At 37.5% G+C, this 26,775-nt stretch overlaps 1 long non-coding RNA gene across 2 annotated transcripts; it reads left to right on the forward strand.

Moving 5' to 3' along the window:
• Nucleotides 1-405: 405 nt before the first annotated feature.
• LOC140158320 (uncharacterized) lies at nt 406-23,353 on the forward strand. Of its 2 annotated transcripts, XR_011859773.1 has the most exons (4): nt 406-543; nt 7,533-7,932; nt 15,049-15,217; nt 22,682-23,353. It is a non-coding gene; the product is annotated as an uncharacterized lncRNA (long non-coding RNA). The 2 variants fall into 2 exon arrangements; XR_011859772.1 differs by lacking the exons at nt 15,049-15,217; nt 22,682-23,353 and adding an exon at nt 11,333-11,533.
• The last annotated feature ends 3,422 nt before the right edge of the window (nt 23,354-26,775 follow it).

The raw sequence follows: 26,775 nt of genomic DNA on the forward strand, positions 1-26,775 counted from the left end.
TAAAGGTACTGGATGTCGACGTCACTACATATACCAAACTCAAGGCCAAAACATTAAGGTTTGAGTACCGGTAGTTTACAATATTACTTGTATTTTGTAATTAAAAAAGCCGAACAATACGTTGAAATATTAAACTCTCAAATTTATTTTGGTGAAAACTTGTAAAAAGTAGATTAAAATTTTTAAAAATGAAAAAATTAAAACTCCTAAAGTTAGATATATTCATGAAAAAAAAAATACATATTTTCAGTAATATTGTAAAATATGCTGAGGAGGTCACCCTCTTTTTTTTTTCCAGAATTCCGATTTTTACACGATTAATATTCTACCAAGTTTAATTTGGTGGTGTGCGCCCTTAAACTATTTGGCTACGGGCTGCGGATAGCAAGGACAATTTTTAGGAAAATCACATGTTGTGGTCGCTGACGCTGTAATGTTGTTAACAAAATGGTCAGAAATCGCCTCATTTTGCACTACAGCCAAAGAAGAACTGAAGCCCTGTCATTATAAAGGAATTGTGAACAAAGTTTAACATCCAGTTATGTGAGTAAAGAACAAGAAAGACGCGAAAATTCATCTGGTTTACATCTGACAATTGTTGTCATCACAATGTCATGAATGTCATGCTTTAATTCTGCATGCACTCGTCATACTCAACTCGTACTCAGTTCCAATAATTGAAACTCCAGTAGAAGTGTCTCTATTCATAAATTGCATGGTGGGCCAACAGCATGAAGAAATCTTGGCTGTACAAATGATTGGAAATCAACAAGGAGGTAACACATTTCTAATAATTTTTATCACAAAATATGATTATGAACAATCACATACAGATATTGAGCAATATGTCACATGATGTATGGATGGGTCAAACAGGTTGTCACTATTAAAATTTTACCAGATACACTACTAATGCAATAATAAATCCTGAGTCACTTGCACAGAAGGTTCTACAACTTAGTACAACTTGAGAACAACACCTCAAACGTTCGAAATTTGTAGTTGACTACAAGTTACAACTGATGCGTCATGAGTGAAGTGAATTTCAGGTTATGTGGGGAGGGGGAGGTTAGGGACAACAATTTAGCTTGACGATGTGTGAGATTTTAGTACTTTAGCATCGGCGTGACATTTACTACATTTTATGTACCTTGGCGTGATTTGGCATGAGAAAGTGCGTACCATTCCAAGACATTCTGAAACGATACCAGCGAATTCAAGAACACCACCGTGCATGCGTAAGACCTTTATAGCCAATACGCCTCAGTATTCTACTATCGGATTGTTGGAACAAGAAAAGCTCATCACGAATTCACTCACCTTGCGATTCTACACCACCAGTTGAAATAAACTCAAAACTTCCTGTGTTATTCCTCAAAACAACATGTAACTTCATTAATAAAAAATGTAAATCCTAGAATGACCCGTTAGGTCATCTGCAATTGATTCTGAGTTTCCTGTTGGGAAGTTTGAAAAATTTGACAAGGAAGAATTCATTAGGGACTGTGCAATAATTATGAGCCCCCTCTGAACAGCCTGCCAAAAATCTCTTCCCCCCCCCCCCCTCTCGGCCCGCCAAAAATTCTTTGCCCTCTCCCCTTTACACATGCCAAATTTTTGGGTTCCCAATTTTCAAACCTTAAATGGTCTATATATGTTGCGAGTGCAGCGAGCAGGAAAATTTGCATATTAAAGTGTTTCCGTACTGTTTTCCTAAGCCTTTTTAGAGTCTTTTATTTAAAAGATGCCCCAAGAATGTGTGCCAAAAAAACGCTTGCCCCTATACGTCGAACAACTGAATACATATGCACAACGTGTGGACCAATATATATTTTTGTAAACATTTTAGGCCTATAACAAAATGTATATTTTCGTACAATTGTACAACTATCGTTTCTACCCTATGACCTATAAAAGTTACCTGTTATCAAAGTGTCCGCAAAAAACTGGTCATCGCAAGTATCTTTGATGCTGAAAACCAACGATATTCACGCAGGGACAGGCCAAAAACCTTACCTCGATCGTAAAATCCAGCCCATGCACGTCATAAATAATTCATTATTTCATTGTGTAAATGTCACTGATTGTGGCCATGTATTGCTATTGCACCTGCGAAAGCAGAAGTCATGCTGAATTTATACTCGATCGCTGGATCACCACGTGAATTCGCCTCTTAAAAAAAAGAAAACCTCTACGACCAAACAGGAAATGGGTTATAAATAAATAAGGCGCCTGTCGGAAATTTTGTACACGCCCATGATGACGCTATTCCCAGTGCCACGAGGTAGCGGAGGCTTCGCTTTTTCTGCGTAAAGCGAGCGAGTGGTATAAAGTGAGTTTCACACCTATGATTTATGGAGCATATCATAAAATCTCTGAGCACATCCACAGCGCATTTGACAGATAAAAATGACATTTGCAATTCTGAGCAACGGATTCCATGAAATTGAAGATTATGTGTTATTCTACAGGATCGGTAATAATTAACAGCTGGTCTGCTGTATTTGAAGTGCATATTGTTGTAAGTTTGTGACTTCAGTATGTTATGTGCAATAGATATTACAGGAAGCTTAAATTGGCACGCTTTCCTGCAATTTGTCTGTCGCTTACGAAAGTTATTTGGAGTTCAGGGCACGTCACACCGAGTGTGACGTGACCTCGCTGGGCATAGCTTGCCCCCCCCCCTTTTGGCTCGCCAAAAATGTCTTGCCCCACCCCTCCCCAATTTTTCCCTCCCCCAGGGCTCATAATTATTGCACAGCCCCTTATTCATTATTTGGTGTCAATTCACTATTGTCTTCCAAATGAATACGACCAGCATTGAGCAATATAAATTCATAATTTTCATTAATCCACTCTGCAGCTTGAATACAATAACCAATCAACTTCATTATGTTTTCAGGGTTATTAGGAGTTAAGAAAACCTAATAATGATAATATTGGATGGCTTATTTAGCATGATACCATATATCGGATTCGTCATACAAATATCGAACTCGCCGCTGGCTCGTCCGATATTTTTATGACTCATCCGATATGTTATGGTATCATGCTCAGCCATCCAATATTATATCAAACTTGGTATGGTGATAGGATATGGTAGCCTGGTGTGCTGTATAGTTTTGTGTTGTGTTACTTGCATATTTATGAATATAAATGAGCTTATTTGCATATTTTGCCTAGATTTTCATTAATCCACTCTGCAGCTTGAACGCAATAACCAATCAACTTCAAACTTGGTTTGGTGATTGGTCATGGTAGCTAACCGTAGCTTGATGTGCTGTATAGTTATGTGTTGTGTTACTTGCATATTTATGAATATAAATGAGCTTATTTGCATATGTTGCCTAGATTTTCATTAATCCACTCTGCAGCTTGAACACAATAACCAATCAACTTCAAACTTGGTACAGGCATAGGATATGGTAGCCTGGTGTGCTGTATAGTTTTGTTGTTGTTGTTATTGGTATATTTATGAATAATAATGAACTTATTTGCATATTTTGCCTAGATTTTTATTAATCCACTCTGCAGCTTGAATGCAATAACCAATCAACTTAAAACTGGGTTTGGTGATTGGTCATAGTAGCTACCGTATTCATTCCAATCAGCGCATTTTGGGTGGGCGCTTATTTTATACCTGGTTTCCGTAATTTTTTTAGTAAAGGGCGTTTATTAGAGACAATTTTACATATGTTATAAAGGGCTCTGAGATGTAATAGCTTTTCTGATGCAGAAAATGTATTGCAAGTTTACACAGGATTATAGCCCTCCAGCTATTTCACTGTATCGATGTCTCTGTCACTTCAACATTAATGGTATCCTTTAGCAAATTGAAAATACCCTAGGTGGGCGCTTATTGGGGCATGGGCGCTTATTGGAATGAATACGGTAAACGTACCATAGCTTTATGTGATGTATAGTTTTGTGTTGTGTTACTTGCATATTTATGAATACTAATGAGCTTATTTGCATATTTTGCCTACATTTTCATTAATCCACTCTGCAATTTTAACGCAATAACCAATCAACTTTTAACTCCGTATGGTGATTGGATATGGTGGTATGATGTGCTGTATAGTTTGTGTCATATTATTTGCATATTTATTAAATGAGCTTATTTGCATGTTTTGCCTACATTTTCATTAATCCACTCTGCAGCTTTTAAAAACACAACCGATCAACTTTTAAGTTGGTATATGGTGATTGGATATCATGGTATGTGCTGCATAGTTTTGTGTCATGTTATTTGCATATTAGGGCTATTTCATTATAAATGACACGTTCACAAAAATGGCTTTTACCATATCTGGTTGATATAATTAGGGTGATAATGCAGTGTTATTAACTTAATTCTAAGTATGCCACAAACTACAAGCTACATGAGCATTTTTACAGAATTCTGTCTATTTTTTGTATAAAAAAATTGCCAAAAGGTACATTTTTAACCCAATTTTGGAGTCCCATTTCATTTTGCCCATGTATCCTGAATTAATTCTTTGAAAAATTAGGTACATTCTATGGCAATGTGCTTGTTGCAATGAAAATATGATATGTGTGGAACATCATGCAAGTTGAATGGTGAAAATTGGTGCAAAATGTTAAAATTCAGAGATTCTTGCAAAATTGGCATTTTATGCTAAATAAAAAAATGAGTGTCCTCTCCAATTCATGCCTCCATTTTTGTTAACATTAAAGAGGAAATATAAACCCTTACCCTACCTGTATAATCTGTGTTATATTACCAATTGATGGGACAGGGCACTGATTGAGGAATTCAGTAGACCACTTGTTCTTGATATCACAGTTCCGCGTTAAAAATTTGTCCTCTCCAGAACTGAAGTTAATTACTAATTGTTGAAATAAGAAGGGTTATATCATAGAATGTGAAATTTGTAGAGGAAGAGTGGTCTTCCTTCTACCAAGGTGGCACATGATTTGGTATTTGTTGCATTTTGCAAGCCTGTATCCACGATTCTGTTTGCAATTTAACAAATGTCCTCTCCAGCACAATTATGTCATTTCCATGAATTGGTAAACAAACTAAAAAATAAAAATTTCAAAGAGCCAAACCTACAAGAAATTTTTTGCATTTTATTGCAAATTATGCTTACAAACCACTTTAGTGTTCAAATTATTGTCCAGTTGTTGAGAACACATATGATATTATTCTGCATTGAACTTCGGTTAGCTAAGAATTGCAATATTCCTAATTTAACCAGAATATTAACCCTGTTTGTAGTGGATTTTAAATGCTGGGGATCTTTTATGCAATAATATTGATGCAGCTATTTCTAAAGTTAAAGTATGCTTTTTATTATGTGTTAAAAAATGTGTCCTATCCAGAACAAATGACACAGGAGGGGTCTTTTATTTTAGGTTTTCCATGACTAGTACAACAGATTGACGCAGAATACTCACTAATGCATCAGTGTAGCTATTGGGCAGGACAAAATGACTATTTCATGAATTTTTCATGTGAAGATAAAGTTTATCCTTAAAAATATGTAGTAATTTTGCACCATTTATCTGGATTAGTATCAATTTACTAATTGTTTTATATTGAAACTGGCATATTCAAGACACTGAAGTGTAAAGGAACATACAAGAATTATTACAGACTAAATATGAATAAGTATGAACCCAATGTTGGTTACATATATACTCTTTCAAAGTTGTGTATTAAATTGTTTAAAAAAATGTCCCCTCCAGACGGCAGCTATGTTTTACACAGCAAAAATTCAATTTAATTTTTTTAATGGTTCCTGAGGGTTTGACGCTCTAATATTTTGAGAATTATTGACACACCATCTGAACTTTGAAATGATAATGAATTTGCATGAAATAAATGAGTTTGAATTTTGACCCCTTTTGGGACTCAATGTTGTCATTTATAATGAAATAGCCCATTAATGAATATTTATGAACTTATTTGCATATTTTGCCTCATTTTCATTAATCCACTCTGAAGCTTAATCACAAAGGCCGTTTCAACTTCAAACTGGCTATAGGGTATTGGATATGGTGGCCTAATGCGCTGTATAGTTTTGTGTCATGTTATTTGCATATTATGAATTTTAATGAGCTCATTTGCAATTTGGTTATGCAAATTTTCATTAACCAATTCTGCAGCTTAAGGGGGTACACACCCCTGGCCAATTTTGTGCCTGTTTTGCATTTGTCTCAAAATTATAGCACATTGGTGACAAGTAAGATATGTATATTATAGGGGCAAGGACTACAACTACTGTACTGAAAATTCAGCAAATCAAAGCAAGTAGTTATTGATTTATTGATCAAATATTGGTTTTCCCTCATTTTTGACTAACTCCATTTAACTGTTGTCTGTACCGAAATAAAATTTCCAATGCAGTAGTTGTAGTCCTTGCCCCTATAATATATATCTTACTTGTCATCAATGCGCTATAATTTTTGAGAAAAATGCAAAAATAGCCACAAAATTGGGTAAGGGTGTAGTACCCCCTTAAAGGAGGATTTTGTGATCCTATCATCCTCTTTTGTGACATTTTTCAGTAGATATCCACAAAAAAAAAGCTTACTCCCAAAATTTCAGTTGATTCTGATTTTGCATTTGCGAGTTATGCATGATTATGTGTATTACACTGATCCATAGGCCACTGTTGTAATTTGGTTCTGGTATACCAGAACCAAATTTGAATTTGATAATATTTTTGCTGAACGAATTAATCTGCAAGAAATATTTGGTACATAAACATTGTGTAGCCAGAGGTTTTCAGTGGTATAAAAATCTCAACTTTTGAGAAAAGTGGGGGGATGAGGCTGTGGATCACGAAATGCCCTTTTAAACACAATAACCGATTCAACTTCAAACTTGGTATTGTGATAGTATATGGTGACCTGATGTGCTGTATAGTGTGTCATGTTATGTACATATTTATGCATAATAATGAGCTTATTTGCATATTGCATATTATTTGTATTTTGCAAACTTTTGTTATTTACACACCATTGTTTGGGGGCCACAGAACCGCGTAATTCTGGTTTTCCATGTTTGATGATCGACCACCATTAATTGGTCTTGTTTTGATTCCCCAATATGGTGGATCTGTTTGTTCAGTTTCAGAACTAACACATTTGCATAACTAGTTTATTTTAGATAGTTGGCGCAAGGGTCTTGTACGACCGCCTGATGAACTTGTGTAGTTTTGGTGTCTTTCGATATCAAAGGACCATTCAAGACTTGCCCCTAACACACTAACATTGGGTCCGAAACTGCTCAAGCAAATTGAAGCAATAAGTTAATAGACACTAAAACTTGTGACAAATTGTAGTGCAAACCCCAAAAATAGCCAATTGCCAGCCACAAAGCATGTGACTTTGCTTGAGTAGTCGTGGTCACTAACAAAGAACTGCGGAAATGTCCACAAACAATGAGATTGATATATTGATTTTGTAATTTTATCATTTCTCTTCCTTTTTTATTTAGGCACATTTAATTATTTATGGCTGTTTGGAGAGATTACAAACTTTGCTTTATTTTATCTTCAGAGCTGATGCCCATCAGGAGGGGTTACATGGCTATAGGTTTGGCAGCTGCACATGTTCTTACGCCATCGCAACATATTCTTAAGCCTATGACAACAGACCTGCCAGTCCTACAAGCAGAGAACCAGGCCACGTATGATACAGTGTATGTTACAAGTTCATCACCAGGACTTACATGTAGTATTAGCACTTACAGCTGGACGGATGTTCATCTTCATTCAAGAGGTCAAATCTACAAGGTACACATTATTTTACACTGCAGGAAAGACATTTCACAAAGGCAGAGGCAGTCATCAAGGTCCATAGAATTCACAGACACATTGGACAGACATATCTGAGGCACAAACTAGACTGAAATGCACGATTCAAGGATTTTGGTCGGTCATAGATGATGACAATATTAAGGTGAGTAAATACTGAAGCCAACTATATCCAGATTTTTACTGGAACCAGGCGAGTATACAGAACTTCAGCAACCGGCACAATTTGTATAGTGTCCAAGAAATGTTAATTATATAATAAAAAAAAAATGCGGAATAAGTTCTCATTCCTACCAACATCCCAGAAAACATTGTTAGGGTTTCCAGACAAAATAAACTAGAAAATAACCAAATTATGCTCCTTTATAAACTCATCTGGAGGTTTGGCAGAACAGAAAATAAAATGACCAATTGTGAGATGCCAAGAGGTTTGACAATTGGAATCTTACAAATATATACATGTAATATAGGACTTGCATCTCTCAAAGAGGGTCCTCTTGCTATTCCAAAGGTTCTCCATTCCAAAGGAATTTTGGTCTTCTCTGTGATCTCCGGTTTCCTCCTGCTTTCAAAAAATCTGTGAATAGTTATTTGGTTTAAAACAAAAATTTCCTTCGCCCAATGGAATTTGGGAAGGTGCACAGATAAATGGTGGATGTTACAATCTAAGTGCGGATAGGTTTGTGCTATTCCGACTGCACCATGGCAGCGAAATTACAGCGCTTTGAACACTTCGTGATATATATGTGCTATATAAATACCGAAATTTATTTATTAAAATTCCACATAATTTGATCATTATGTAGGGCTACATGACATAATCACATCTATATAGACCTAGTTGGAAATGAAGCAAATTTTAAACATTGCTGTTCCTAATCTACATAAATTTGCATACATTTGAACACATTTGGGCAATTTTACAATCTTGTCAATTTGCGTTAGGTAAAATATAATTTTATATTTCTTTTATTGTGCATAATTACATGTGGGGTGGGGTGGGGGGTGAAATGGCAGTGGCGAAATGTCTAGCTTCTACCCATGATAGCTCTGTGAAGTCATTGCTATCTACTTAAGATAGCTGATGGTCATGTGAAGTCATTACCATCTACTGAAGATAGCTAATGGCTATATGAGGTCATTGCTATCTACTAAAGATGTCATTATTATCTACTGAAGATAGCTGATGGCTATGTGAAGACATTGCTATCTACTGAAGATAGGTGATGGCTACGCAAAGTCATTACTATATACTGAGGTTAGCTGATGGCCATGTAAAGTCAGTACTATCTAATGAAGAAATCTGATGGCCATGAAGTTATTGTTATCTACAGATATATAAAGCTGATGGCTAATTGATTGGCTATGTAAAGTCATATTTATTTACTGAGGTTGCTGATGGCTATGTGAAGTAATTGCTATCTACTGAAGATAACTGATGGCTATGTTAAGTCAGTGCTATCAAATAAAGATAGCAGATTGCTCTGTGAAGTCATTACTATCTACCAAAGATTGCTGATGGATATGATATTATAAGTCATTAATATCTACTGAAGATAGCTGATTGCTATGTGAAGTCATTGCTATCTACTGAAGATAGCTGATGGCTATGTTAAGTCAGTGCTATCAAATGAAGATAGCAGATTGTTCTGTGAAGTCATTACTATCTACTAAAGATAGCTGATGGATATGTGAAGTCATTGCTATCTACTGAGGTTAGCTGATGGCTATGTGAAGTTATTGCTAACTATTCAAGATTGCTGATGGCTCTATGAAGTCATTGTTATCTACTGAAGTTAGGTAATGTATATGTGTGGTCATTATTATCTACTGAAGATAGCTGATGTCTATCTAATATGGAGTCCTTGCCAACTACTAAACGCTGATGGCTATATGAAGTCATTGCTATCTACTAATAGCTGATTGCTTTGTGAAGTCATTGCTATCTACCGAGGTTAGCTGATGGATATGTGAAGTCATTTCTATCTACTGAAGATAGTTGATGGCTATGTGGAGTCATTTCTATCTAGCTGATGGCTATGATAAGTCACTATCTACTGAAGATAGCTGATGGCTATGTGATGTCAGTGCTACCTACTGATATTCGTGGATGGCTGTTTGAATCTGTGCTATCTGCTGAAAATAGGTGATATTTATGACCAACTCATTGCTACATGTATCTACTGAAGATAGCTAATGGCTGTGTACAGTTAATGCTGTATATTGGGGTTACCTGATGGCTGTGTGAAGTTATTGCTAATGTTAGGACATTTTGCCTCCCTACCATTCCGCCCCCTGCATGCTGAACTGCTAAATATACTGATATTAGGGTGACAACTCTAGTCCGCAGGTTCCCTAGTCCGAAGGCTCCTTAGTTCGAAGGTTCGCTAGTCCGAACACGTAATTTACCATTCGCTAGTCCGGAGTCTGAAAAAGGTTCGCTAGACCGAATATCGGGTTCTTTAGTCTGAATATAGAATAAGGCTCGCTAACCCAATCCCTAAACCCCAACCCTAACCCTAAACCCTAACCATAACCCTAACCCTAACACTAACCCTAACCCTTATTCTATATTCGGACTAGAGAATCTTCGGACTTAGAGAACCTTCGGACTAGCGACCCTTCTGACTACAGAGAAGTCAGATATTAGTGGGTGTGTATGTGAAGTCTTAACTACAGGGTGTCCCAAAAAAAAGAGGCCCCTCATTGCGCCCTCTTTTTCTCCTATTTCGAAAAAGATGATTAAATATATTTTGGAATGTAAAGAAACCTTTAATCATTAGCTTTAATAAACCAAAACAATTATTTCAATCGGCTCATAACTTTTGAAGATATGCCCTTTTGAATAAAAGTACTCATTTTTCACTCTGTCCACGGAGAGCAAACAGAGTGGTTGGGATGGCTCATGTTGTGGAGTGGCCGGCACGATCACCAGACCTCACACCACTTGATTGTTTTCCTTTATAGCAAAATCCATGATCTTCGCAAACGTATTACTGAATGCATTCGCAAGTATCCGGCGCACAAGGATGATACGCAATGCAATTGATGCAATGAGGACCAGGGCTGAAACCTGTATTCGCCAAGGAGGCAACCAGGTAGAGGGCAGAGCAGCACAGTAAACTCACTTCAGAAGAATCAAAGACAAACCAAACAGCCTTTTAGGGCTACCTTTTATCCTAAAAGGGAAATGACTTATGTTGTAAATAAAAAAAGAAAGCAAGAAACAACAAAGTAAGAAAGTAAGAAACATAATAAAACATCATGAACTCATCGTGAACTCGTGCGCTGGAGATCATGAAATGAACGCCAAGATCAGGTAAGCTTACCTTGTACATGTACAAGGTGGGTTAAGCTTAAGATTTCACCAAAAGACCCATGTAATTCAACATTTATAACTCATGGTCATGTTTTAACTGCTTCTGCATGTCTGTCTAGCTGCCTGGCACTCTTGACTGCAAATTCATGAAAGCCTAAGCTTTTAATTTCATGTTTGTTTGTTTTTATGTTTGTTTGTTTGCATGCATGTATATACATGACTATAGACCTTGGATAGATGATGAACTTCAAAAATGTGCAGTGGCGAGTGGAGCAGAAGGTAGAGAAACACACAGAGGATCATCCAGAATGTCATTGTGGTTGTTGGGAGTGGACTGCTGCCTGTTCTAATGTGGGGTATGTTGCCATGGTAATCACAATGCTATCTTCAGTAGATGGCAGATATCAGGTGCACAATGATTCTGCTTGAAAATGAATTTTAATCACAATGCTATCTTCAGTAGATAGCAGATATCAGGTACACAATGATTCTGCTTGAAAATAAATTTTAACCAGCTTTCTTGCTCAAGCTATACTAAAAATAAGTTAATTAGATGCAGATAGTCTGAAATAGGAAAAATCAGACACATGTTGCTGTCTTCAGATTTTACACCACCAAATAATATGGTTGTGAGCCCTTGAAGTTCAATTATCCCAATTTAAGCATTAAAATGAGCAGAAATTTACATAATTTTAGCCAAATTTGGATTGATCATGATAAGTAATATCACAGATGGGAGAGATCAAGTATTTTTTAATGATTTTAAGCAGCCTTTTCTATACAGAAACACTGGCACGATTTTGCCTGTAAATTAGGTAATTTCCAGACATCATAGACTTCGAGGTCCAGTCGTAAAAAAATAATGATGGTCAACCTATATTTTTACCCACCCAGAAGGATCAGCGACGTTTTCTGAAGGCAAATTTAGTACATATCTCTATGGGGATTTATTTGGTGGTGTGAAATCTGAACCCTACTGTACGCATGATCATGCCCATCTTACGATTGCATTTTTTTGACAACTCTATTAATATGGGTATCCCAGACAAGTTTAGCTGATATGTCGACACCCAAATCTTTGATGGTATCAATTTTACTGAGAGTTGTGCCATTCATATTGTAATCATAAAGGACAGGTTTCCTACATCTTAATGACCTGGCATTTGGAAGGGTGAAATTAAACTCCCAGGTATTACTCCAATTGACTAGAGCATTTAAGTCTGACTGAAGCTGCTCACAATCTGAAGGTTTTTTTATGTTAATAAAACACTTAGCATCATCGGCAAATAAAGCAATCTTAGAATGTTGGGCAGGTCGTTTATGTATAAAACAAAAAGAAGGGGCCCAAGGATAGAGTCCTGTGGAACCCCGGAAACCACTGGAAGCCAATCAGATTGGACGCCATCAACAACAACACATTGGCGTTGATTTGTAAGATAAGCTTCAAACCAATTAAGTAGACCAGAATGAAAACTAAAAGACCGGAGTTTGTATAAGATTAATTTATGACAAACACTGTCAAAAGCTTTGGAAAAATCCAGATAAACCATATCGACCTGCCCAGTGTTGTCCAAGGCTGCACTGACTCAGCAGCTGAGTGACAGTGAAACACCCTTTTATAAAGCCATGTTGAAGATGGTAGAGCCTCTCTTTTATATGAGGAAAAACCAAATTGACAATTGCTCTCTCCATGATCTTCCCACATATACAAAGTAAAGATACTGGCCTGTAATTTCCAACCTGTTGTTTGTCAGCCTTTTTATAAACCAGTATTACATTGGCTTCAAGCCATTCCTGGGGTAATTTACCTTCACTCAGAGAGAAGTTAAAGCTATGGTATAAGCTGGTATAAGGGAGATACAATTTGATATGCACATTCCTTTAGGACACGTGGTGATATACCGTCCGGGCCTGATGCTTTGGAAACATTCAAATTTTTCAGAATATCAAGTACCGGTACATCATCATTTTGAAGTTCAAAATTGCCCAATGATTCATGTTCAAAGATGAGAATATTTGGAACGTTCAGATCATTCTTTGGTTTTGTAAATACAGAAAAGAAATAACTGTTAAAGAGGGTAGCCTTTTCTTTTAACGCGGCTGTGTACTCAAGACATTGTTTCTTTCGCGAAATTGAGCTTTTTTGAAATGTATTTACTTTGTTATGTTTTTTATAAATACAAGGAAAGAAAATCCAGAGTTGTAAACTCCAACTGCTCTATTTTATGGATTTTATTTCACTATTTCACTCGCTTCCGCAATTTAAAAGGAAAGAAAATCTGTGTTGTACCATCGGGGTATACGCGCGCAACAACGTTCGCGTTTTGTAGACACGCAATTTGTTAACGCACAGATACGCTACGCATACGCAACGCTTAGCTGTATGTGCCGCGCATCTTATGGAAGCACCGCGGAAGCACTGATTTCATTAAAACCTAGCGGTCAAATGGCTCTGTTTTAGCTGATAAAATGTTAATTTTTTCAAGTTCTTTCCCCCGATTTAAACATCAAGATATGAATAGATTTCGCCCAAACTTCTCAAAGGGCTGTGGATTTACCCGATGTTCACGTAATGTAAGGTAGAAAAACAAGAACTGCCGCATTCTCCTGTTAGCTTCGATCAAAGTGCAAAATATGACCACTTTAAACTTCAACGGCCTTTATTTCAATGTTCATTTTCTCGGTAAAATGACGATTTAGGTACACGATAACTCAATAAATACAGCATCTATAGGTAAGCAATTATGCTCATCATAAAAAGCATGATCGACTTAAGAAAAGGTTTTCTCATTTTTTTATATTTTGGTCTATTTCCAATTTTAGGCATCATTTTGTGCAAATAGGCGTTTGTGAATTTTAAAAGTTCATTTTGATGCCTTATATGGTCAATATCTCAAAAAATAAGGCCAATATCAAAAACTAAAAAAAAAGCGTTTTCGAATGGTGTCTCAAGATTAAGAAAAAAGAAAACAAAACTTTTTGGAAAGAGTGTTTTTTGTTATGATGTACCGAACAAAATTGCCAAAAACTCACTTTTTGTGATTTTCTTCATAATTGTTGTTTTTACACCAAATCTGTATTTATATTAAGATTCATTGATGTCTTGCCTTTATAAAAATGTATACTTTTATATGTCTTATGTTAATAATTACAAAGTTATGGCACTTTTACTACATGCATGTCTGAGAGTACACAGCTGCCTTAACAGAGGAAGCGGTTACACCATTGGTATCACTGATGACCTGGGGCAAGGATTTTGATGTGGTTTTAGATCTAAAAAATGACCAAAAACATTTTAGATTTTCCAGAATCGTAGACCCAAAATCATCAATGTACTGGTCATATTTAACAGACATCAGATTTTTCAGGCGATTACGAAGTTTCTGAAACTTTGACCAGTGATTCTCAGAATTTAATTTCTGTGCTCACTTCCAGTCTGTGAATTTACTCTTCTGTAAATGACAAACTTCAGAATCAATCCAGCCTGGAGTAGTGCTATCCTTGATTTTGATTTTAGGAATATGTTTGTCAAGAACATTTGTAAAAATTGTTTTAAAATTTGACCAAGCAGTATCAACAGTGCCAGCACTGTAAAAACAATCAAATAAGTCAACACTATTCATCTCATGTCTGACATTATTAAAATTTGCTTTCTTGAAATTATACACTTGGCATCAAATTTTCCAATACAGCGTACAGCTTGCAGGGATCAGTGTTAACGTTACAACAGGTACACATAATAGATGACAGAGCTAACAATGCCCAATTTACATTCATCATTTTGAGATCCAAACAGTTTCCCTGACATGTTGGAGATTCTATTGCATGCTGGAGAGTAGATATCTGTGATGTATAGGCCTACATATATATGTAAGTGCCCAAAGGTACAAATCTGTGACCATTCATAGTACCACTGGTTTCACTTTTATTTTCATCTTGCAGGCAGGCTGTGCATGTGCTACTCTGACAGGAGTTGGGCGATTAGAGAGTCGAGAGGTGTGGATGCTGCTTCACTACGCTGCTTTGGAATTAGATCGGTATATACCACCAGCATGTCTTTGCAAAGTCAAATCAAACTGATCTTTTGGAAGCTGAAGATATTTGGTTTCAGGTATGACAAGTTTCTGAACTTTGAAAGTCTGAGATTTGAGCCAAGATTTTTGAACTATTATATTATTAGTTATTAGTGAGGTTTGGGGGTGATACGGATTATATCTAGTCGAGGAGTCTGTATCAGGCGAGGGCTGTAGCCTGATACGGGCTCTGAGACAGGCGGCGTAGGAAGCACAACACGTGACGTCTGAGGCTGGCGAAGATACAGGGCTGACAGCCCCATTCAAAATACACGGTTAGCAATTACAAATGGAAAATTAACATACTTGCAGTGTGGTACATAGTCGTACCCCGACGGTTTTAGAGTAAGATAATTTTGCTTTTACACCACATAACAAATTTAGAATTGTTTGTGAAGATTTCTTGATTATGTGTTAATCCAATGGCGACGTCAAAAATTCATCTTCTGTCTGAGACTAGACGTAATCCGTATCACCCCTAAACCGAACCTAATAACGATTTTATCATACCGTACAATTAATCTCACATAACGAAAAAAATATTCACTGGCGTAATTCTTGCCTGGAACAATTTTACACAAACCTGTCTACACGATAATCCTCGTAAAGTAAGCCTAACTCAGAATTATACTTGTAAGCATTCGCGTGAAAGAAAATACGGATTTAGGGTGGTTTTGAAAAGCAAAACGATCCATGCGGATCCGCGATTAGGGTCTCAAAACACTCATTTTATGGAAGAAGGGGTGTTTAAAAGAACTATCCTTGCTTAGGGTAGTTTTTTAAAATTACCCAATTAACGGCCATTAGTATTGACATTATTTATCAAGTTATTCGGCACAAAAGAGTGGTTTCCGAGCAATTTTAGACACCAGATTTTAAAAAAAATTCGGAGCTGACTTCAATAGCGCCTTAAATAGCCGATCATTATCAGTGAATGACACTCATACCGACACACGCAACGTCTATCCTTGTTTAGGGACAAAATTCAAGCCAATTCCTCGCTTAGGGTGTTTTGTTAATGTATCTCCCTGTTTATTGAAATTTTAAACCAATTCCTTGCTTAGCATGGTTTTATTTGAGTAAAATCCTCGTTTAGGGTTAGTTTGCCTAAATTTTGACATCCTCGCTTAGGGTCATTTTTGAAAGTCAATTCATGCGGATGCTTACAACTTTTATACATGAGTGCCCCCCCAACCAGCACGGTCATCTTCCACACCAACTCAAATCTGCGGCTGAGACCACTGAAACCCGGACACACCGGCTTTGTAGCTAATATTGAGGCGCCATGACTGTTATCAAACAATCATTGCTGTGTGCATGAATTGTCATGCAGAACCGTACATGCGGTATGTCCTTACGAACATGATACGGTGCCTCGATACGCACATGTGACGCGCTCAGCAGGTATGATACCAGATCTATCATGTCAGTAAATTGGGGCGCTTATCCAATGAAAACACAGGAAATTACTTGATGGTATGATAAAGCTCTATATATTGCTGCCTGCAGTGTTCCAAATCATATTTGGTTTCAGAGGTCATCTACAGAAGTTTGAAAAGTCATAATAAGTATTTTAAAATAAAAAAAAGTAAAATTCATTTTTTTCCCAAGATTTAGAGTATCTCTGGACCTAGCTAGAGCTAAATGCTAAGATCATTCATAGTTGAAAATAAAAAGCCCCAAAAAACATCATCTAGTATTTTTAATGACGTCAAAATACATTGGATTTGAAATCATTAAAAGACTATGACATGAACACAAATTAAACTTAAACTGCATAATTAAAGAAACAAAATGTTGTTTTTTTAAGTCACCATGAATGATTCTAGCATTTAGCTCTAGCTAAGTCCAGGAATACTCCAAATCCGGAAGAAAAAAAAGATTAAAAAAAAAAAATCCACACGTCCTCTTTCAAAGCTGTGGAGGACAATTAAACAATTTTTTTTTTGCCTAATCAAGGCAGTCCGGTGTGATTGACACTTAATATTCTTCCGCCCATATTTGCACCAACAATGTAATGTTCAATCCTGTTCTCTAGCATAATGCCAAGCAGCACCAAAATGTGTCCAATGTTAGATTTAGTTGTCCTAATACCTCATATTATAGTTCATTCAACATATAACCAGTTCTTTTCCCGTTTTACAAACATTTTGTAGGTAGGATCCGTACACCATCTATTTTATATATATGGTCATGTATGCAGATGGAGCACCAGTTGACAAGAATCAATAACCAGTTATAGAAGGAAGTCATAGGGGGCTACAACCATACATCAACAGTGGGTACTGGTCATTTGCTGTGGTACAGGTAGGTATACAAAATGTAGATGTATTTTTCCTGGGGGCCAAATTTGATGAGAAATTGCATTTGCAATCCTTGTTTGGGAGGTGTTTTTGCCCTCTCTGGGTCTCTTTTTTGGTTTTGATCAGGAGCGGTCATTTATTTTAACCCTGTAGTGAAATTATTTGTGTTCATATGGTTACATCAATCTTTTGTTTATACTTCAGTTATATATACAGGGTGCGTGCAGAACCTTGAAAAGCCAAAAAAGTGCTTGAAAGTACTTGAAAATCAAAATGCCTTTTCAAGGCCTTGAAAGTCCTGGAATTTTGTTGAAAAGTCCTTGAAATTTATGGAAAGTCCTTAAAGAAAAAATGTGCTGAAACAATAAAAATTTATGTTACAAATAAGTAAGAAAAGAAGTTTGGAAATAAATCTGTCTTGTAGGCCTATATATTTTTCATTTTATGTAGGCTATATATACACATTTAACTCTTTCTGGACTCATATATTTCCAATTTTAAAATGAAAATTCCTTTGAACCCTGACTGGATGACTCGACTAGATAAAGGTACTCATTTAACATGCATGTGGTCAAATTTTTATCTTATTGAGAACACCTTTTCATGCCCAAAATTGATAAATTTTAGTCCATTATCGGACCAGCATGTTATATGATTGTGTCGGTTTTGCGTTCAAAAACTCATCTCTTTTTCCTCAATGAATATTACCCAAGTAAGAAGTATGTAATGTGTATTAATGAACGATGATGTTTGAGATGATGCTGGACTGATGATGCTGATGCTGTATAGGCCTATATGTATACTCTAATATCAAGTCATGTTTAAGTCTAAATGGAAACAAATTTCGGTCAAAGGTTTGATATGAACCTTTTAGCTGTATCCTTTGGCTTTGTGTAGACATCGTTGTGAACATGGGGGTGGGGTGGGGGTGGGGGTGAGTGAGTGTGTAGGCCTATGTATTTCCTTTTGGGATAGGCCTATACTATTTTAGTCCCAATTTGTAATGACATCACTCTGTATGTTTAACATACCGAATTTTACAAATTACTCTCATCATACAATGTATTCTTCATGCACATTCATTAGTACCCCCCCCCCCCCCATGTGGGCCCCCTCCCACATTCCCGAAGAGGGGTGGGGTCAAAAATTTGATGAATCATTGTTTTTATATTGCGCATTATATATATATCAATTTCAATCATGTAGCAGGGTTCGTAGCGGTCATTAAATTCCTTAAAAGTCAGTGAATTTGAAGCAAGGTCATTAAGGTCATTAAAAGTCATTAAATGGTACTGCTGCTGCTGCTGAAATTGCTGGTTGCTGACACGGTTGTTTGATGGCATGTAAAACCGAGTCATTTTTAAGAAATGTTGAACAATGATGGCGCTATTTATCTAAAATCTTGTTTGCATCTTTTCAAGGGGTAGACACTTACTTGTAAAATGGTATTAGAACATCAGCAAAGAGACTAAGAAATGACAAGAGAATTTTCAAAAAACTTTTACCATGAAATGTAAAAAGGTACAAATCATATTATTTGGCTAATTTAGATTTAAAATATATGTAGATAGGGCCCTCAATTTGGACACTAATGTGCAGTTTATAGAATTAAAATTACCACAAGAAAGCAGAAAAAGATGAATAATTTGATATAGAAATGAACATTTTTGTTAAAGATTGCAACAAATTATATGTGTACATACAGTTTATTGGTGTGATAGCTGTTCAAGTGTAGAATTGAGCATTATAATAATGTTTTTTTTTTTTATAATAAATGATCACATCAAACAACCATGCTGAGCAACCAGCTGCTGCTGCTGAGGCACCTGGATATAGGTCAGCCACGGAAGGCGGTCAACCTCACCCTTATCACGTGGTGAATGCCTTGATGTCACACGATAAGGGGATGAACAGAATTTACTTGGGGGGCTTAGCTGGCTTTGCCACATATCCTAAGTCAGAAGCCAGTTGCGGGGGCGTCTCGAACTCCAATCGCATCTTAGCGTCCGATAGGACGGCTGCGAAAAAGGGAGCCGAGACCTTAGGCGTAAGGAGCCTCTTCCGCAACTGGTCCTCCTCGGAACCCGGAGTCGGTGCTGGGAATGAATAAGGGTCCCCCAGCCTCGACACTGATCATAACTCCACTGGTACTGTCCAGGTGGAGCCGGGTCGGGCTGAGGAACCCCGCCCCACCGAGTTGGCTCCTGATTGGGGCTGCGCTCTGGACCGAGGTGGCCCGACCGGGAAGCTCTGAGAGAGACTGGGAAGGACGCTAAGCGACTGATGGGGTCGCGATGAACCCCAACAGGGATATCAGAACCCTCTCTGCCTGCCCTGGGGGGAGTCGAAAAATCCCGAGAAGACTCTACCTCCGTCTGAGAACCATCTGAAAGCTCATCATAGCTAGCCTCTTCGCTAAGGCACCAGAAACAAATATGTTCGATCTTTGGATCGACCGTCGAGGCTGCTTCGATGCTTGTTATTAATGAACTATCAACTAATTAATCAGAATTAACGTTAAATTTATATTGGTCAATAACTCTACAGACACAGATTACTATTTTATCACAACTAACAGAAGTAAATTAATTGATTTTATAAATAATAAGGATCAACCAAGCATCGATGGTCGATCGAAAGATCAAACTAATTTGTTGCTATTGCCTAATCGCAGCGGAATGCGGATCCGGGCCCATTAAAGGCAAACCTTGACCCACTGGTCGGGTTACCGCCAAGGGCACCTGACCGGGATCTTTGCTTAACAAGGCAATAAGTTGGTTCATGCGGTCTAACGCCAATGGGTCTGAAAGTGATGAGATGAGCGTTGACAGAGCCTCAGCCTGAGATGCCGAGCATTGACTGCTCTGGAATCTCGGATGTTCAACCATCGGGGGAGCAGCTAGGGCAGAGGAGGGGTCCCGATGCACTTCTGGCCAGGAGCCAAGCGTACTGGATCCGAGCGGTTGAGCGTGGCTGCCGCCGGAGATCGCTCTACCGTCCTAGACGGACAGGAGGGCTTCCGACGGTCGAGCCTTGGAACTATTGAGGTCGACCGCACACGGGGAGGACGAGGATTGGCCGCTCGGGCGCGAGCCAGCCCATTGCTCAGGGGGTGCCGGGGTTGCACACCCATACGGTACTCGACCTGGACACCGTAGCGCTCAGGGAGCCGCCGTGAGGGTGCAAGCCACCCAGCATAAGGGAGGACGGAGCCAAAAAGGATTGGGGACTGCCCAACCTAGGGACAGACAGAGAGACCGACTCGCTCATACATGGTCTCCTGGAGCTAGATGACCCAGGGGACAGAGGACAAACTCCCAGGCTAGGGACACTCTCTTCGCAGAGCCAGACGACTCCTGCGAAGAAGAACGGCATTTGCGGTTTCTGTCCCCAAGCCCCTCCACCTTGCGTTGGTGGGACTTTTGAAGTTTCACCCCCACCTCTACCGCCAGAGAACCCAAAACATGAAAAAGTGCACAGGATCCAAAAGATGAACACGAGATCCCCTACTACTGAAAGGGGCGCACAGGAACAGTTTTGACATTTGCCCCCGCACTATTAAGCAAAAAAAATCGTGAATTTTAAGTAGCCGGAACAGAAGGGGAGATCGCCGGTGACCTCCCTGTGGAATTACCAGGGGGAGCCGAGTGAGAGCCTATGATTATTTTACTTGGGCGGCCTCACGTCGGTCACAGAGACTACGACAAACTAGCAAGAAAAAAACATCACAAATGGGAAAAAATCTTGCTAAAGTTACAGAAAATACCACAGAAGTGATAACTGATACGCTGCTACGTTATTTCTCTACAGAAATCGGAGCTCTTTGTAAACACGTCATTGTTGGTCGCAAGAAACAAATTGGTGAGGGTGATATATCATTAGTGTTGGGCGATACTAACACCTGGGTGTTGTCATCCCCGTTCTTCCGGGGGTGCCAAAACATTTTTCTGTGGTACAGGGGTTTTTGTGGTCCAAAACGTGCGTTTTGGGCATAGATCAGGTCGTGGGAGGTAAGTAGAGGGTGCGCAGTGTATCTTGATGTTCACCCCATCAACAGTAGGAAAGTGCCAATTATAATAGGAATGGCCTATGCAATGTACACTAAATATTCAGGACATCAATAGCAATACAAGAGAAAGATAAAAGAAAAAATTTATGGATAGAAACATGTATACTGTAAAACCCTGTCTACAAGCATATAGTGTTTTTTATTAAATCTTAATTAATTCAAGCAAGTGTTTATATACCAATACAATAGATCGGTCTTAAAATAATACATTTTGTTTGTATATGCTTGGATCCGTAATTTATTTGCTCAAACTCCATAATGGCGACTGGATTAATGTAGCTTTCATCAGAAGCACACTATATGCTTGTAGACAGGGTTTTACGGTATATTAAGAGAAACCAGATATGGGAGGTGCAAAGCAGTTTCTTCTTTCTGTACTGAAATAAATCAACATTTAAAGAATATGTAACCCGTCACATCAATAGTTTTAGTCATCAATCACCGTCTGATAGTATTTAGTTACTCGCAGTTAGTGTGCCCTCAAAATAAAATGCTGTCCATATTTTGCCTGTTTATGGCAACTGCCGCAAATAAAATTCAATTTTGAAGTTAGAATCGCCTCAAATTTGGCCATTTAAAGGCATTTGCAGGTAAGTTAGTGGAGGTATTTTGACAACTTTGGATGGCTGGTTAATAATTTCACATTTTGCTTGTTGTAAAGTCGCTGAGTGGGTGGGCTTATAGGGGCATGGGCGGTTAATGGAACGAATGCTGTACCCATCCCTAATTAGGGTGGGGCTTGTTTGAAACAAATTTGTTGATGTACAAATGACAAATTGACTGCTCAGTGCCAGAAGTGGGTAAGTGCAATAGCTGCCATGGGTATAGATGCCAAGTGTAGATGAGAACAATATACTGTGTGTAAATTGCCAAATATTCAGCTATTGCACTTACCCACTTGCACTGAGCAGTCAAAATACCAATGGCTTTGCACATTATTTTCCATCACAATGCACTCCACATTCCGAGTTGTATATTGTTCTAGGTAAAAATAAGCAGTATTTGTATTGATTATTTGTCATTTGAACTACAACAAAATCATATCTTGAACTGAAAGCCTGATGATTGCAAGATAGATGGGCTAACCACTCTTATTTTATTCTTTTCCATAAATCTTCATTTTGTCACAGGTGATCATCATATTCGTCATACAAAAATCACAATGCATCGGACACAAGAGGTGTAGCTGTTTGTCTCAAAAGAGTAGAATTCCGTAGAGGTGATGGGGCATTTGACGACATCCACTTGCTATATACCTTACACCGGAAGAAGGAAGGGCTATTGAGAATGAATGTTCATCATAGGGCTGTTTGGCAGCTTGGGTTTAGTCTCAAGGAATTGAAACTATGATAGTCTATTGAGAACAGAACTATAATCACTGTAAGCTCCTGTAAGCTTTTAGAATTTAGATTGTTTTGTAATAAACACCGTGCTATCTACTGAAGATACACTTGAATGGGAGGGACTATGAAATGAGATCTGTTCCTCAATCTGTATGTATTTATTATGTATTTGTAAAATGGGATACACAAAGTCTGTGGAACCGGGTATAGTATACGCATACAAAGTGGCATATCCCTGTATGACAAGTGATTAAAAGGGTACTACACCCCTGGCCAATTTTGTGCTTATTTTTGCATTTTTCTCAAAAATTGTAGCGCATTGGTGACAATTAAGATATGCATGTTGTAGGGGCAAGGATTACAACTATTGCTCTGAAAATTCAGCAACTCAAGGCAAGTAGTTAAATTGATTTATTGATCAAATGTTGGTTTTCCTCATTTTTGACTGTGACTCCACAACTGCTCTCTGTGCGAAATCAAATTTCCAGTGCATTAGTTCTTGCCCTATAATATACATATCTTACTTGTCACCAATGCGCTATAATTTTTGAGAAAATGCAAAAATAGGCACAAAATTGGACAGGGTGTAGTACCCTTAAATGATCTTAATGCATAAAATTGGGGCTATAGAATATGTTAGGCCTAAAAAAATTGTTTGATTGGCATAACAACAAAAAATAAGGGTAGGTAGGTAGGGATTTTTGTTTACTTTTAAAGCTGTAAATTGGGTTTAATTAAGGCATTAGAACTTTTTGCTTTTTTTTTTTAAATTTTTTTTTTTAATGTTTTTTTTTAGAAAAAAAAAAAAGTCAAGGTCGACCTATTTATAGGGTCAGTTTACGTAATCAAACAATTTTTAGGCCTTAGAGCATTGGCAGATTGGGTATATGGGCAATTCAAGCGTTTCGAATAATGCAAAATGCCTTCATGCAAATTTATTTTTAATGCAGCCAAATTAAGCATGTATTAACAGCACAAGGTGAATAGCATAATGGTAAACTATTTTTGCTAAGTGAATGGTTAAGGTAGGAGAAACTTTTCAAAACCACCCTGATTTGTACATGCAAACTTGGAGAGCAGTATTTTTTCACCAAAACGTTTTTTGCCAACTCTTTGAATTTAGTAATCTAGGATATTAAATTTACCACTGTTGTAAAGCTTGGGATGTAAACTGACAACTATCAGTATCCATTTAAAAAAAAAAGCATTATCTGTTTACACCAAATTTTCTGACACCAGGTTGCACGCTGTCTCAAAGTTTTGTGCTATCTACTGAAGATAGCACTTAGTTTGTTTTGTATTTCACACATGCTATCAACTGAAGATAACACTTAGACCATTCTGCATTACATATAGGTGCTGTCTACTAAAGATAGCACTTTAGATTTTTTTGCATTACTCATGTGCTATCTTCAATAGGGGTGATTGATAAGCCCTAAGGTAGAAGGAGATGAGCTCTACAGTTGTAACTGATATTGTTTGCAGTTCAACTTACTGGATGATTACACAGAAAGTTTGAAGTAATTTTTTTTTTTTTTTTTTCTTTTAGAGATAATTAAACCTTGATAGTCAGCAGTTTCTAAGAATTGTCGGTTTAGTCTTGTGTGGTGACAGTGATTGGCTTCACCAGACAGGGGTCGTTAAGTCTCTCCTTTCCATGTTTGAACTCGACAGCCCAGTTCTTTACCATGCTGTATGAAGTGGAATCCTCCCCAACTGTGATCACTTTCCAGCTTGGGTGTTAAGCCCCTGAGACCGAGGTAGTGGATGACACTGCGGATTGGCTGATTTTCCCCTGTTTTTTCTTCAATTCTTAGAAACCGCTGACTGTCAATGTTTTTAAACATTAATTAATTATTAGTTAGAGATAATTAAAATGATCTCAACTGAAAAACTAGAAAAGAGAAAATCAATTCAAACTTTCTGTGTAATCATTTAATAATCTGAACTGCACTTATTAATCACCTCTCCCTCGTACCATGTGCATGAAATACAAAACAATCCAAGACCTATCTTCAGTAGATAGTGAGGATGAAGTAGCTGTTATATTTAAATACTTAAGAGGTATCATTCTATTTAGTATTGAATTTATATGTGATAAGCAAGCATTTCCCCCGAGGGCACAAGTTGCACAAGATATTTAATCGCAATAATACCAAGGTTAGTTACAGTTGCATGAAAAATATGAGGTCAATCATCTGAAGTCGCACAATAGTAAGATCATCAAAGTAAGCACTCATAAACAAACCGAAACCGCAAAGAAATGCAACTGTAGAATTAAAGCAAATAGTCCCCTCCGTGGAGAATGCTTGACTGAAGCAATAGTGTACAAAGCTACTATAATAATGTTTCTGAATGCTCGTCTTGAAGAAACCATTTTACCCATGCCGAGAATGGTCGCGTCCATTAAAATGACTTTTAAGGTCATGGACTAGGAGGTCAATCGGGTTATTGTCATGCGGTCATCGATCGGCGTGTTTGGCAATGGGTGGGCGGCCCATTCGCATGGCAGATTCCTCCTAGTTTTTTCGTTAGCCAATGAGAGGAAGCCTTTTTTGGAGAGATTGGCTTTATCTTCTTTTTCAAATATCACAACGCATTCAGCTCTCATCCGACTAGGGTCGGAAATTTAATTTTCCCACCCGCCACTCCCATAAGCGGTTGAGGACAAATATGAATTGGTTGTAAGGCCAAAAATATCAATAATAATTTTTTTTTAAATGATATATTGTGTTTATGGAGTAAAAGAAAAATTGCAGCATGAAGAAAACATTCATGCTTTCATAAAAATCAATTGTTTTCGATATAAATTTTGCCAATCAATTGAGTAATTACAAATATTATTTAAATGTTAAAAACTGTTTAATATGTACAACAACATCCAAAATTTAGGGTTAAAAAGACAAAACAACCATTTTTTACGTTTCGGGAGCATAAAAACATCCCTTTTACAAGGTTAAAAAAGTAGCACTAGTAGCTAGCACTGCAAGACATTAAATGAGAAAGACAGCAAAAGAAAGTGACAAGCATAGAATGAAAAGAAATTAGAATGATAATAAAAACATACAAGGGAAAAATCAATAAGGTGAGAAAAACAGGCATGTGCAAGTATAGCAGGCCAACCAGGTCAAAATGGGGAAAAGCAAATCTATGGTCAGCCATTCTGGTCAAAAGATAAATATTATTTAGAAATGCATAAGTCATAGGCATCTCTCCTACAAGAACGCTTTTGAATATCTCACAAGTTCCAACCAGGAAATGCAGAAAAGGAATGAGCATATGTTTGATATATATGATATGCATACTTTTGTGTTAGAGGGTGATGGCGGATCATTTTCAACATTCCATATAAAAAATTACTCAAATTATAGCCTTATAAGGCGCCCTTGCTTGTAAAGTATTAAGAAATAGTAATTAATCAATAATGATTATCTTTTCAAATATATAGGTTATTTTCCTACAAAGCTACAAGGATGCTCGGGAACATCTCGCGGGCTCCAGCAAAGGAAAAGAACAAATCTTTAATTTAAATATGCTTCTAAGACTTCAGCGTTTTGCTTTTAAAGGTTCCTTGCTTGTAAGCAGTTTCCCTTACAATATTTAGCGTAACTCACCCTATCAGCTTTTGCTCAACATTTTTTGCTTGTAAGCAGCTTCCCTTACAATATATAGCGTAATTCACCCTATTCAAATCATATTATGTGTCCCTTTTAGGTACCTCATCTGGAAGGCTATTGGCCTGCGTAGCATCACACAGTTCCGTTGCTTTTTATTTACCGGTATTCCATATATTATCTATTTTCCCATATTTGCATCTTTTTGTATGCTTAACGCTTGCTGAAGCCTTAGCCAATTTTGCTTTTTATATACGATAAATTGTT

The sequence above is a fragment of the Amphiura filiformis genome, chromosome 8, assembly GCF_039555335.1.
Source record: "Amphiura filiformis chromosome 8, Afil_fr2py, whole genome shotgun sequence".
Lineage (NCBI taxonomy): Eukaryota > Metazoa > Echinodermata > Ophiuroidea > Amphilepidida > Amphiuridae > Amphiura > Amphiura filiformis.